At 38.4% G+C, this 13,847-nt stretch overlaps 2 long non-coding RNA genes across 2 annotated transcripts; both read left to right on the top strand.

Moving 5' to 3' along the window:
* Window positions 1-1,726: 1,726 nt before the first annotated feature.
* Window positions 1,727-3,433, top strand: LOC121070198. Its single transcript, XR_005819946.1, has 3 exons — window positions 1,727-1,866; window positions 2,842-2,940; window positions 3,140-3,433. It is a non-coding gene; the product is annotated as an uncharacterized LOC121070198 (long non-coding RNA).
* A 3,206-nt stretch (window positions 3,434-6,639) lies between these two features.
* On the top strand, window positions 6,640-11,833 carry LOC121069914. Its single transcript, XR_005819753.1, has 3 exons — window positions 6,640-6,738; window positions 10,155-10,300; window positions 11,517-11,833. It is a non-coding gene; the product is annotated as an uncharacterized LOC121069914 (long non-coding RNA).
* The last annotated feature ends 2,014 nt before the right edge of the window (window positions 11,834-13,847 follow it).

Genomic DNA, 13,847 nt, shown 5'->3' with positions numbered 1-13,847 from the left:
GAAGGGGAAACTAGTTACTTGCCTAGAAAGACAGAAACTGAAAGAGTCAGGAATAGAGTACAAAGTTAGAAAGGAAACAAAACCTATGGACTTTGAGCAAAAGTTGCACAAAAGCTGTCCCCTTTAATATGCCAGATTACCTAAAATTATGTTTGAAACTCTTAGATTAACATGAATTTCCTTCTGTAAACAGAAGGAAAAACTTTTGTGCTCAGCGAAGCTTTGAGATGGGACAAGCAAGTCTTACCAAGAAAGACTTCGTCTCTTTCCTGGTTTCTTTCTTGGTTCTACTCTGTCAGAAAAAGGTTGTTGATCTTAGTGGGCTGTCTTGAGTAAACCTCATGATAGCAAACTGTTAGAAATTATGAAGCTAGAGAAGTGAAAGAACGTGAAAAGTTCAATATTTCCTTGCCTTTGAGAATATGGAATAGTAGAAAGAAAGAAGGAAGGAAGGAAGAGGTGATTAAGATTACAAAGATGATGGCTTGTTGGAGGAAGTAGCATTCATTCCCCTAGATTGCCATGGTGAATGCAATGCCTATCAGATGCTTGTAAATGTGGTCTTGAACTGCAGTACTGGACTTCAGCCATAGACTTTAAGCAAATACAGTTTTGAAAACGTGGTGATCTGTCTGCACAGAACTCACTCTGCAATAAGTAGTCATTATGGGACATACTCTGGGGGAAGAGCATGACTTATGTATGCAATAATCTTTCCTCTTCTGTCCTATGGATAAATCTTCAGACTGGCCAGCAGGCTCAGAATCAAGGAAGGTGCTGGGCTGCTGCTGGAGAGATGATTTTATACACGTGTATTCAAAGATCTTTTCAGTCCTGCCATCATCAAGACCAGCTGTTTGTTTCTTAACCCATAACAGTAATTGTCTAATATTAGACCTCAGAATTAATACATATGTCCCTTTTAAAACATAAAAAGGTTTTACAGAAAATGATACATTAGCAAATCAGGATGATTTTTAATTTAGTGCATTTCTTATATTAACTATAAGCTTGAAATGGATAACATTCAAATTCAACTATTAGCTTCCTATGCATCACAACATTTGGAACAGGCTGGGGAGGTGAATTAAATTTTAAGTTGATCATGGAAGAAGTGAGAAAGGGCTGTTCTTATATGGAACTCATCTCACCTCCCATTAGCCATCTGAAGGTGGCTAACACAGCCAAATTAACCAGGATCATCTTATGGTTACTTGAGAGAGCCAGGATGGCTCTATTCCATTTATCTTATGGTGTCAAAATCCTCCTTGCTCCTCACAGTATGAGCTGGAGCTCAAGTCTTTATACAGACTGTATAGTTCACTGTGAGTTCCCAGGAAAGGCCAGAACTGCTTGTATGAGAGCTTTTCCTCAGGTTTGTTCAAGTATCAGGTCAAAAACTACAGACTGTTTGGCCTCAGGCTGAAAAGCAACATTTATACAACTGGTGCCAACTTCATGGTACTATTTGTTTTCTCTTTTATATAAAGACAAATGTCAAATGAACAATTCTATTCTTTACCGTGACTTGAGCAATAGTCTGTGTACTTTAAATTAAAGTTGAAGTGCCTTCTCCTGTTTTTTAATTATTAGATTGACAGATGACAAAGGATAAATGTTAAAGTTGGTAAATACTGTGCAGGGGAAAAAGTAGCCACATTCCTGATAACTTCACAGTTGACTTTCAGAGTATACAACCACTTACGTAACTGTGAATATTGCCAGCTGCATCTCCAAACAACTGAGCTGCTTTATTTTCAGTTGTAGCAGTGGAAAAATGTGCAAACTTATTTCCATTTGATCATGTCCTTGAAAAAAGTCTCCCAGGAAACACCAAAGACCATTACCATTGAAAGCAGAAACACGGTAAGTTGCTCCAACTGAAAACATATTGGTTTAAATATGCTGTATGCTGGCATCATTATTTGAACACAAGTTTTATTGCACAATGGCTGATAGCAATGATTCAATGATACATCTTCCTGCTAACCTTGTCACTCTTCTAGACAGCAATACTTTAAATGGGCACAGTATGTCACATTTTATGGCTAGGAGAATGCCCAGGACACTAAGTCAATCTCTTTCAATTTGGCGTCTCGCATCAGTGAACTAAGTACTGATTTAGCTGCTGCCACAGACTCCACTGCACACATCATCTGAAGATATGATGTACTAGAGATCATGCTGGGGTGGTACATCAAAATGATGGGAACTGTTTCTTTTCGGTAGAGTGGGCACAATGGACAAGTAGAGTACACCTCACACAATAACATTAATTGGTTTGTCCGTAAAGGACACGAATAAATAAGAGCCATTAAGTTTCATTTGTGTGTGGTATCAGGGTGCATGCCACGGTTCTGAACTGTGAAAATTAAGTCTTTTTTCATTTATTTATTCTACTTCTCCCAGGGGTAATCTGCTCTAGCATCACACTAACTACTTTAAATCTTGCACAAAACCCTATAATATATCAAAGATTAGGATCACAGCTGGCTTGCAGCCAGTGAGGCAAGAAATTCAGATTAAAGAGTGTACAACATAGAGGTTTAGTCTGCATTCCCTTAACAACTGTATAGTATGCAGAAACATGCGAACGGTTGAGTTCAAAGGGCTGTTAACATTATTATTGAGTACTGATACTATGATAAAGAAGTAATGCCACAAAAATTCAGAGTAAAATGGTACATTACTTTCTCCTGATAGTAGAGTTTTAACCCGTTAAGCAAAAAGGTGCTGGGAAGTGGGACTGGAGAACAGTTTAAATGGATAGCAGTCCAGGTACTGCAAAAGGCAAAACACACTTTAAAATACTATTTTTCACTTTTTTTTTTTTTTTTTTAGACAAACTGAGCATGTGTAACCTGAACCACTTTCTTACAACCCATCACGAGGCGCAGCATCAGTTGAACATAGAGTTTAATGTTTTCCACTAGACTAGTGGTAGGTGGTTGACTGGGCTTTCACATACCTGAATCACAGTTTTGGAATGAATACCTGAGTGTCCACTCTGGTATTAGCCTGTTTTGTATCTATAGCCTCTGTCAAATGTATCTCTTAATGTTTAATTCATTTTTAGTGTTTGTTGTTTTTTTGTTTGTTTTTCTGTAAACCATTTCAATCTGCGTTTCCTTTCACCCAGGATGGAAGAGGTTCCAAAATCTGTACCAAAAAAAGAAGAAACAAGAACCAAATTCAGTTGAAACGTAAGAGATGCAGTTTCACCGAAGTTAGGAATGAAACCTACTTTCCCATTTATTTAGCCAATATATACCAGCTAAGGCTTAGCACAAAAGCATGCATAGCTGGATGATTGGGCAAAATTACCCATCCGTATTATCTATTCTCAGACCTAAAGTCCTATGAAAAACTATGCCTAATTTATGGCTGTTTCTTCTCCCCTTCTACTACTAATATTTCCACATAGTACTCTGTTTCTATTTCAATACCCAAATTTCTGCCTGTTTTCTACTGTCTTGATGTTATATTTCTCCTGTACTAGTTTATTCTATTTCCTTCTCTTCTGCCCTTTCCCTCTACCACACTTTCAGCAGACATTTCAGCCAGAGTGTTGAATCTTGTTTGTGTGTCTGGGGAGCAGAGGATGAAGAGCCTTAATTTAGTGGTGTCATATCTGAGATGTGCCAAGGCAGTCTGGGAAAATTAGTGATCTTAAGGTGAAATATGTAGTGGCACAAACACCAGAACTTTGATGCTCTCTTCACCATCTCTCCATAATATCTACAATGTGTGCTGGTGTTTGGCTTACAATATTTTTGAAAGTTAAATCTTTGATTTTCATTTCCAAAAATTGTAAGGACTGGCAACACATTTAACATTTAAGATTTAAAAGTGGCCTCAAATGAATAAATGTGCTTTGACATATTTCTTTGTTCTTTTAAAGTAAATGAAACAATTAGTCCAAATGAAGCACTTCATCACTGGAACCCAGAGGAATTTCTTGGCTGCTGACAAATCATGAATAATAATAAAAGAAGAGAGTGCAGAAAGGAAGGAGGGGTCATTAGAGTAGATAATCTATGGGTGACGAACAAAAGCCAATTTCAAGGACTCTTGAACTTCTGCTGAAATGTTCAGTTTCTAAGTGTTCAGTAAGCCAAAAGTGTTACAGTGGATTATATGAGCTTCTGCAAAGTGCTTCATGCACTTATTTTATTTCTGTCTTAAATAACCAATTATCCTCCAGTTTTGTGTAAAACACTCAGTGCAGATCCTTATTTTCTGTTAGTAGAAAGCATACTCACTTGTAAATGTAATTTGAATCAGATAAGGGCAAGCTGAGCTTTCTTTCTACTTTTCTGCCTTCTCACAAATCATATTTTTCTTGTTTTGCAGTCCTCCTGACCATCTCCATCAAATTTTTCAGTTTGGTAACCTTTCTATCCTGCCTGACTGCAAATGTTTAGGGCTCTGTCATTGTTGCTGTAGGTTAAGCTCACTTTATCTGCAGTTTTTCACTGAATATGGCCTTCGTTCTTGGGGGTAGTGATGAGGCACTGCAATAACATACAAACCATATATGTGTGTGTGTGTGTGTATTTTTATCATGATATCTGTATTGACATCATGTTCAAGACTTCAGCAGGGCTGCACAAGGAAGTGTCACGGCTTGAGCAGGGGAAAGGAAGAAAGAATGCACACCATTCAGCAGTACTTTTGTTTGTCCTTATGAGCTGCTTTTAGTTTGCAAAGATCAGGAAGAGTCTCAGCACAATGTTAACACTTGTCACTGATTTGTATTTAGGGGATGCTTGTGTGGGTGGGTAGCACAATGTACCAATTTGTAGACTGACTCTGCAACTGAACATGCCCAAATGGTTGCAAACCTACTAATAGAAATAGGTCAGACTATGTCAGGAAGTTCCAGTATTTCAAAGTTACAAGCATATCATTTTACTGTAGAGTTTCCTTAGGCTTTTTCTTTGCCTATTCCAAAATTATATGCCATAGTAATTCTGCATTAAGTTTCCTTTAGATCTGCTATTCCAGTCACCCATCAGAAGCTGCAGGCCAAAAACGCTACTTTTGTAACCATTGACTTCAGTATTTTGCAGAAGGAAAGAATTTGGTCCATTTTAACTAACTATAATATAGTGTTTGCAACTTCCCAGGTGTATAATTCTCATAGCCTTTTTCATAGAGTAAAGGAGATTAATTTTAGCAACAGTAGATTTTACAGATCCCAGGACATTTGCCCTAACTCTTATTTTGCTCTGAGTAAGTAGGCTCTTTGGCTAACTTTTACTCGTGGGGAATTATATCACAGACATATTAACAGCTATACCCTAGTTGAAGTGTGTACCAATGAGAAGTATCTTCAAGCCCAATAAGCTTGCTATTATTTCCTGTCTGTGGTAATTGATACAAAAAAAAAAAAAATAAATAAAAAGGTTGAGGTCAAACTGCAGCTGCATTCTCATTGAGAATTCAGATAGAAAATGCAATCTAATTATCCTTACAAAAATAACACCTAGAAAAGATATTTGAACAATACTGGCTATGAAAGAAAATTAAAAACAAACAAACAAAACAATCTCAGTAGCTTTAGTAATATCTTATGGTTGCCTTTCCTTTTGATGAGCAGGAAGCAGGATGTTTTGTCAGAACCTGAGTCCCATTCTGGGAAGTCCATAAATCCATTTTTAATTTTATGCCAATGATCAAGTCTGATTTCTGGCACAGCCACATGAAGATTATTTTCCTGATGAGTGAGTGGAGACCTTGGATCTCAATGCCTGCAAAGAGCTATGAGGTATAATGTGTTCCCAGGGGCAGGGAAGGACTGTTGATTCCTGCCTTGTGGCTTTTAGTAGCCAGTCAGTTCTAGGGAGATGTAACTGGAGCCCATTTCAGTTAAGTCTTCCTGGATGTCCTCATTAGGAGTCCTGCAGAATTCAATAAGCTAAGTTCTTCTTGTTTTTAAGATAGCTTAGCTAGTGAGAGCTCAAGAAATCCTTGGCATTGTAAGTAACCAGGTGGTCTCATAATTAATTATAATTGAGTTGATCAGTATTTTTGAACAAAACTTTATGAACTGACAATAGACTTCCTTGTAAAGTATGACACCCCCCTCCTCTAATGCAATTGATTTTAAAAAGGTGAGGATATTCCTGCAATTCTTAAAGTTAAAAAAAAATGATGTTTGCAGTTATTATATGTATTTTTTCCTTTGTTCACAGTTTTCTCCTCTATAGACATCTAGCTAATTCTGAAAATTTATTTCCCCTGAGCAAAAATGGGAAAGTGATAAAACCGGCCAAAAAAAAAAAAAAGTAGAAAGAAATGAAAATCTGTAAATGAAAGATTTCTTTTTAAATGCTAAAGCAAAAAGGTGAGAGACTTCAAAATAGGAAAAGAAAACCCCAAATCCAGTGAAGAACAACTAGGAGAAATAGTGTGGAAATTGTTAATGAAATTGCTTTCCAACTTTTCTACCATTTCGTCTCAGCAAACAGCAATACCAAATCGTCAACGTGGTTCTAAGATGATTATTTTAGTGTCTTTTTGACAATCCCATTTCAGCAATATGGAAGAGAGATCGCAATTTGTATTTAATTGTTAGATATGTATATTTTCCAATAAATAGAGAATCAACTATGTACTTTATTGTTTTTCAGCTTTCTCAGCAGGAAAGATTGGCCTCTACGTTGGAAGACGTCTGTAGCGTATGCATTTCAGAGCATTCCCACCTTCTCTGTACAAGCTCAGTGAAATAGATCAGTAAGTAACATGATTTTCACATAGAAGTCAAATTATATGTCTTCAGAAATAATTAAATATGTGAATTCATGGTTCAGTTTAAATAAACCTATGACAGTTACTAATCTAGAGTTAATAGAAGATTAACTCAACATTTATTAACATTTATATGCTAACAGATGAAAATATTTCACATATGAACTAGGTATAGTTCTGCTCATGATTAAATGTTTGCCTGCTCTAATGTTTTAGCAGTAGAATGAAGAGTAGTTTTATGTTGAGCCAAATTAGAGTAGAAAAAGTGCACTGTGTTAAAAACAGTCTTGTTCAAACCTTCCTGTGTGGGAACACATTATTGAATGCAAGAGCCATCCTACTACCTTCCAGTATCAGCAAAGATAAATAAAGTCAAATTATTTCATACAGTGCAGAATACTTTCCACTGCGTCTCTGGTATTATTTAAATTTAAAAGCCCCTTAGGACAATTTTAAGCCTGCCTATGTGCCATGAAAGAAATGCCTTAACAATATATGTATATACTTAGTTTCTATATGGTTAGATCCAATTAAATCAAATTAGCCTCTTTGCACTAATTAAAAAGAGAAGACCAGTTCAATTATTTGAGTGCTCAATCAGAATGATTGCCCTGAAATGGTAATTAAGATCAGAGCCTTTTGTTTTTCACGACGTCCTCTAAGTTATATACACTGTATCAGGTGTAGGAGTCCTACCTTAATTTGTGGCATTTTTCCTCCATCTCCACTCTTCATGCAGATTCACTACATCTGTAATGTTCCTCACAAGAACAGAAGGAAAGGAACAGTGCATAACAAGAAGGCAAAAAGTAAAAAATAAGATTAATGCCCCGTACAGCACGATCTTCTTGTCATTACTTACATGGTTATAATTATGAAAAAAATTGTTGGGCTCTTCAGATACTAATCTGTTTAAACCTCTTGAAAAGTGCATGCTTCGATCAGCATTAATTACTTCCAGTGGGACTAAGCATTAGTAAAGGTACGTCTTCACATCATCAGGGACTAATTATGACAAGTGCAAAGGAAAGAGAAGCAGAATGAAAATTATTATTGTTAATCCTGCCTTAATCATGTTATTTATTGTGTTCTGAGCATAACAACACACTTGTCTGTTCCTTGCTTTTAATGTTACCTGTTAGTGTGGTAAAAATTTTCTAACTTAGAGGACTTTTTTCCTTTATCCATCCTTACTTTTTGTGTATACATAAATGCTACCAAATACGTTTGGTTTTGATGCTGCTTTCAGTGGAAAGCCACAGCTGTGAAGATCAGCTATGTAAAAAAAAGTTTGCTCTCCTATTCAAGGAACATGGCCACTGCTAATTAGCCAGAGGTTGATTTTTCCATGGTGAGTTTACCTTGACAGAAACAGTCATACTGCATAGTGGCTATGCAGTAGTCAAGTAGAAATTACTGAAATGGTAAATTGTAAAACTTGGAAGTTTGATTTCTGCTTTTTCATGTTTGGTTTAGAAGAAACAATCTGACTCCCTTCTCCTTAAAAAAAAAAAAAAAAAAAAGGCAATAAGAACTGTACTTTAAATTCAAGAAAAAATAATCCATTCTCAAAAGGCAATAAGGACTGTATTTTAAATTCAAGAAAAATATCCATTCTCTCATGCTAAGGGATTTCAAAAAACAATGTTATTTAGAAGGCATTTTTGTATCTTCTTATTGCTGTTAATATTGTGATTACTAATACTCTTAGTATTTAAAATATTAAAGAAATATGTACACTATGTACACAAGGTAGACTCTCCTATTTAGTGTCTTTTTGCGTGCTAAGGAGTAGTTTCTGAGTATTTTTTTTCCTCAGAAAACTGTGGATTTGTAGTTTTGTCTTGAGCATCCCTCCCAGTGTGCTTTCAGGGCTGTTACGTTAGATTGTGTCAAAAACTTTGTTATGCAATGTAAATTTGCCTCTTCACCAAGCCAGTTGTGAATGCGGGAAAGTAATCAGGTTATCTTTTGGTCTTGATAAATCTTTGTTTTTCAGCTCACACTGCTGTAGGTGCCTATAAATTGATTGTAATAATTTTTCCAGATGGTCAAATTAGGTTGTCTATACTATACTTTCCTGAGCTGTCTTCTCTCCTGCCTTCTTTTTAAATAATGTTTGATCTACTTTAGTTTTCTGTATCTTCACTGAGTGACCATGTGAAGAAAAGACTCTAGGCAGGACAAACAAGGGAAAAGTCTGAGCTGTGAGTCAGAATAGGGAAATAGGAAACACTGCCAAAAAGAACAAGAAAAAGAGCATGTTTTTAGTGAAGGACATCAGCAATTATTCTTTTATTGGAATCCTTTTTGTAATCAAGTGAAAAGCTTGTAATGTTCACATACCCATCTCTATAGGAATTCCTTGAATATTTTGTTTAGTGTGCAGAGGCATAGCTTCAGCTGGCCAATGGTAAGAGATCATCCTTGGTTTATTTTTCGCTGGGGACTTCCATGCCACACAGGCTTTTAGTTTGACCTTTACATTTTCTTCAGAGGACAAGAAGTTGAAGCCTGCAGGATAACCAGAAATACCCAACATGGCACAGCTGCTCTGGAGAAAACCTAAACCTCAGTTGAGCACAAGAAGTAGTAAACATCTGGGGATCATTTAAAACTGTAGCTGCTCACTCACTATGGAAGACATGAAAGAAGCAGTTAATGTTTCTTTTCTGGGTAGGGGATTGATCTTTATCACCACTTTCCCTAAACTGTATTAATAACAATCACCAGGGACAGGAGAAGTACGCATATTTTAAAAGGCAACAATAGTTGCCCCAGGTCACAGAAGTGGAGGAGGAATTTGAACCTGAGTTTTACTCATTTTCTATCGAGAAGCAGGAAACTCTTTTTTTGGAAATAAGTTTTGTGTGAAGTTTGACTGAAACTTCTAAGGATATGTACAAATAAATCAAGTTAACAACAACAAAAGGAAGGAAAAAAGCCTTCCTCTAAGACCTCCAAAATAATTCTTTTTCAACCGTACCAAAAAGAACTGTAAACCAGACTTTTTTGTTTCACCAGAACTTTTAATTTTTGATTTAAGATGTAAACATATGAGAAGGTTGTTCTTGCTTCCTTAGAACATTTGGGCTGGTATTTTACTATATGAGGTTACTGAGGCTGTTTCTAAAGTGTGGAGCCAACAATCTCTATAACACCCTGTCCTCCAGCCACCCAACAAGCACAGCTTTGTTGGTGTGTAAAAAAAATGGAAGAGGGAAGGAAAAGGGGTGGAAAGGGGATGGTCTTCTGCAAACAGACCTGGTGAGGTCACTTGAGTCTGATTTTAAATCTCACTGTGGGAGTGCTTTCTTGTACATCCTCAAAACCATGTGAAATGGGACTTTGGAGTCCTCACTCATGTCTGCTCTGAGTGATTCTAAATCTTGCTCTCTCAGTCCCCACTGACCAAAACAAGTGGAAAGGAATGGCAACCAGTTTCCTCAGAGCTGTCCCCTCGTTTGAAATCCTGCCAGTACCATGGAGCAAGCAAGCTCAGGAGTTGGCCCATCGTCTGCTCAGCAGTATCTTCCTTTTCTAAGAGGTAAGGGTTTCTAGATCATCAGTACCTCTCAGATGCTCATGATGAGGGTGGATCAGCACAGAAGGGGGCTTCCCAGCCAGGCTTTAGAATTTCATCCCCTGGAGATCCTCAAAACTCAACAGGATGGTCTCTGAACAACCTGACGCAACTCTGAAGTTGAGCAAGGGTTTGAACTAGATGATATATAGCAGTTCATTGCAACTTAAATTATTCTATGATTCTACTTTAAGTACGAGAAAATGTACTCTGATCAGAGGTCAGAAGTAATGCTGAATCCTGCTGACTGCAGAGGCCAGCTAAATGTCCACCTGTCTAATAAATGAGCTGGTTTTCTTGGTTGAAGCCTTTTGAAGACCATGTGCAACTACCAGGCATCCATGAGCTCAGAAGCCACTTATGACCACTAATGCCTGGCAGCTACCTGCTCTCCCAGATGTGAAGCACCAAGGATGGCAAGGTCTAGTGTCCTTCCTGAGCTCAAGGGGCAGTGGAATCTGAGAACCATCTGTAAGAGCTCTTGTCTCAGGGAAAACCAGCTGCTATTCATTCCCAGCTACTCCTGTGTGTCTTCCCTCCTCTTCAGCTCTTGGAAGATGTGCGGTGTTGCTCCCTCTTTCTTCCTTCCCTTTCTTTTCACTCTCATAAGGTAAAATGGAGCCTTCTTAGTTCTTTCAATACAGAGTCACAAGGCCCAAGGGAAAGAAGTCTGGGAATCTTACTTTTTCTATGTATGTAAATGAAAATTTGGGTTTATGCCATTAAATTCTTACTGAGGAAATTGTGAAGTGCTGCTTTTGCTGATGTAGTGAAACAACACAAGTACTAGTCTAAATTTATAAAGGTACCTCTATCTGGATCATGAGCTAATGTATGGAGTGAATTTGCCATCTCAACAATATAAGATACCCCATGGGTCTTTATGTACCATGGGGAATGTTGTCTTAGAAAACTTTTCTTAACTTTGAGAATGTAGTAAAACACTGATATCAAAAACAATGAAAGATATTAACAGTGTAGGAGATTTTCTAAACTTTTCTTGACTATTTTAAAGGAACCATTTCTGCACAGCTATGGCAGGGTAAATTTCCAAAGCAGCATACTTGAGTCTTGCTGCTACTACAGAAATTAATGGATGTCACTTGGTTGAGCCCCCCAGTGGTGCTTTGAAAGGGCACACTTGTGTGTATAATGAATGAGTTCGTTTCCTTGTTTGCAGATTTTTGAGGAGTGTAACTACAAAAGCATTCTTCCCCATAACACACAAGCAAGGCTCACATATCATAGTTCATTCCTTCCAAATGGGCTATTTCTTTGCTGCACCTGGAAAGAATGCCAGAATCCCAGCTGATAAAAGTTGGATTTCACTGAAGTCAGAGGGGAACCTGAAATCACCAACGGTCGAAGCGACATATAAACCTAACAGCATGAATGAAGGAAAGGTTCTTATCTGTCACGGACTAATTGGCTGGGGCCTACTGTTTCACATATCAGATCTCTCCCTGCTGTTCAGAGAATCTTGACTAAAATAACTCTGTGCCAGAAGTAATTTATTCTTCTATGTGTATATCTGTACATAGATTACAATATGGCCCGCTCCCTACACACCCCTTCCATTTGCAAGCATCACCACTGATTAAAAAGGGGATGCACACATCTACACTAAAATAAACAGAGTTTGTAAAGTTAGACACCACGCTTATTCATCTTCATTGGGTCACATGTCCGTAAGGGTTTTGTTAAGTGCTCTATTATTTTGAAAGTCAGTTTAATGACTGCACACTGTAAAAGTTGAAGCAATTATATGTAATGCATAATGAGCAATATGACTTCCAAATGTTCACATGTAATGCATGTCAGATTTCAGTTGAAAAACCAAACCAAACAAACCCCTCAAGGTTGCAGTCTGCTCTTTAGAAGATCCACATGTTGTAGCCTCAAAACCTCAAAATATCAGCTGGTTTCTGTGCGTGATCAGAGCAGTGGAATCTATGCCGCATTCTGCCCTTCATTTTCTTGAATCTGGATGGAGTAATGATCATATGTGTACCTCTGCCAAAGGCAGTCAGCGTTTGATCCACATATAAATCTGTGAATTGATCTATACTTTTTTTCTCATGGCATCTCTCTTTCTGGCATTATTTTTGTTCAGGATATAACAAAGGCAGAAACACAAATAAGGAATGACCTTTTCTAAAATTCATCTGTGGTTGCTCTTATATTACTGTTGGTAAAATGAAAACATCTAGAGACACCAAATGAGATCAAGGACCATTGCACTCATATTGGCAGAGGTAGCCTTTTGCAAAACATTTTAAATCTAAACATTCTGGACAGATAAAGCAGCTTTAAACCTTCCTAGAAAAAAAGAATAGAAGCGATTGGCAATGGTTGCCAAGATCACCTTGCCTTTGTCCTCTTGAGGAGGCCAGTTACTCTCTTTCCAGCCCTTCAGCACAGATTTCCGTCTTCCACACATCTTTTCTATCCCATATTCTGTGTACCTGCTTTTTCTGTTCTTATCCACCTCTGGTGCCTTCTTCACAGAGTGTTAATTTTTTTTTCATTATTGGAATTATAGATTGCATTTACCATGGTATACTGAGATTGAGCTACGGAGAAGCTGCTTACCCATCCCTTCTGGCTCGCTTCTCCAGAGGCAGTGGCACACAGGAAGGAGGTAGGGCTAAAGGCAAGGACAGCAGCTGCCTCAAATATCCAACTCTGTTGGTGTGTTTGAGTTGGCACTCTGAAATGAAACACCAGTTCAGTCAAAGCAAAACTCCAAAGATCATTGAGTAGAAAAAGGATAGTGAGAAAGTGTAGACGGACCACTCAAATGCCTCAGAGTGGACTTCTCCGAAATCCTTTGCCTGGTTATATGGAAGATATAGCTTCATGCACTGAAGTTTTGAACACCTTATTGAAATCTGTTGATCATGATTTTGCTAAGGGTTGCAGTAATCCTTGAAAAGCACATATGAAGGGTTTTTGTCATTGTTGTTTGTTTGTTCTTTCTCTTTGTGGGGGGGGGAGAAGGACAGGGAGGGGAGGAGGGTGAGGGGGTTGCACCAATGGAAACGTACACTTCTCTTCTGCAGCTAATCAGCTTCCTGGGAACTTTGCAACTATTCTGTTTAGTATCATAGGATCACAGAATATCCTGAGTTGGAAGGGACCCTCAGGGATCATCAAGTCCAACTCCTGGCTCCACACAGGACCACCCAAAAATCAAACCCTATGTCTGAGAGCATTGTCCAAAGACTTCTTGAACTCTGCTAGGCACAGTGCCATGACCACTGCCCTGGGGAGCCTGTCCCAGTGCCCGACCACCCTCTCGGTGCAGAACCTTTCCCTAAAACCCGGCTTGACCCTCCCCTGTCCCAGCTCCATGCCGTTCCCTCGGGTCCTGTCGCTGTCCCCAGAGAGCAGAGCTCAGCGCCTGCCCCTCCGCTCCCCTCGTGAGGGAGCTGCAGGCCGCCATGAGGCCTCCTCTCAGCCTGCTCTGCTCTGGGCTGAACAAACCAAGGGACCTCAGCCACTCCTCATA

The sequence above is a fragment of the Cygnus olor genome, chromosome 4, assembly GCF_009769625.2.
Source record: "Cygnus olor isolate bCygOlo1 chromosome 4, bCygOlo1.pri.v2, whole genome shotgun sequence".
Lineage (NCBI taxonomy): Eukaryota > Metazoa > Chordata > Aves > Anseriformes > Anatidae > Cygnus > Cygnus olor.
The sequence above is the reverse complement of the archived record's forward strand: the minus strand, read 5'-3'. Positions and strand labels throughout refer to the sequence as shown.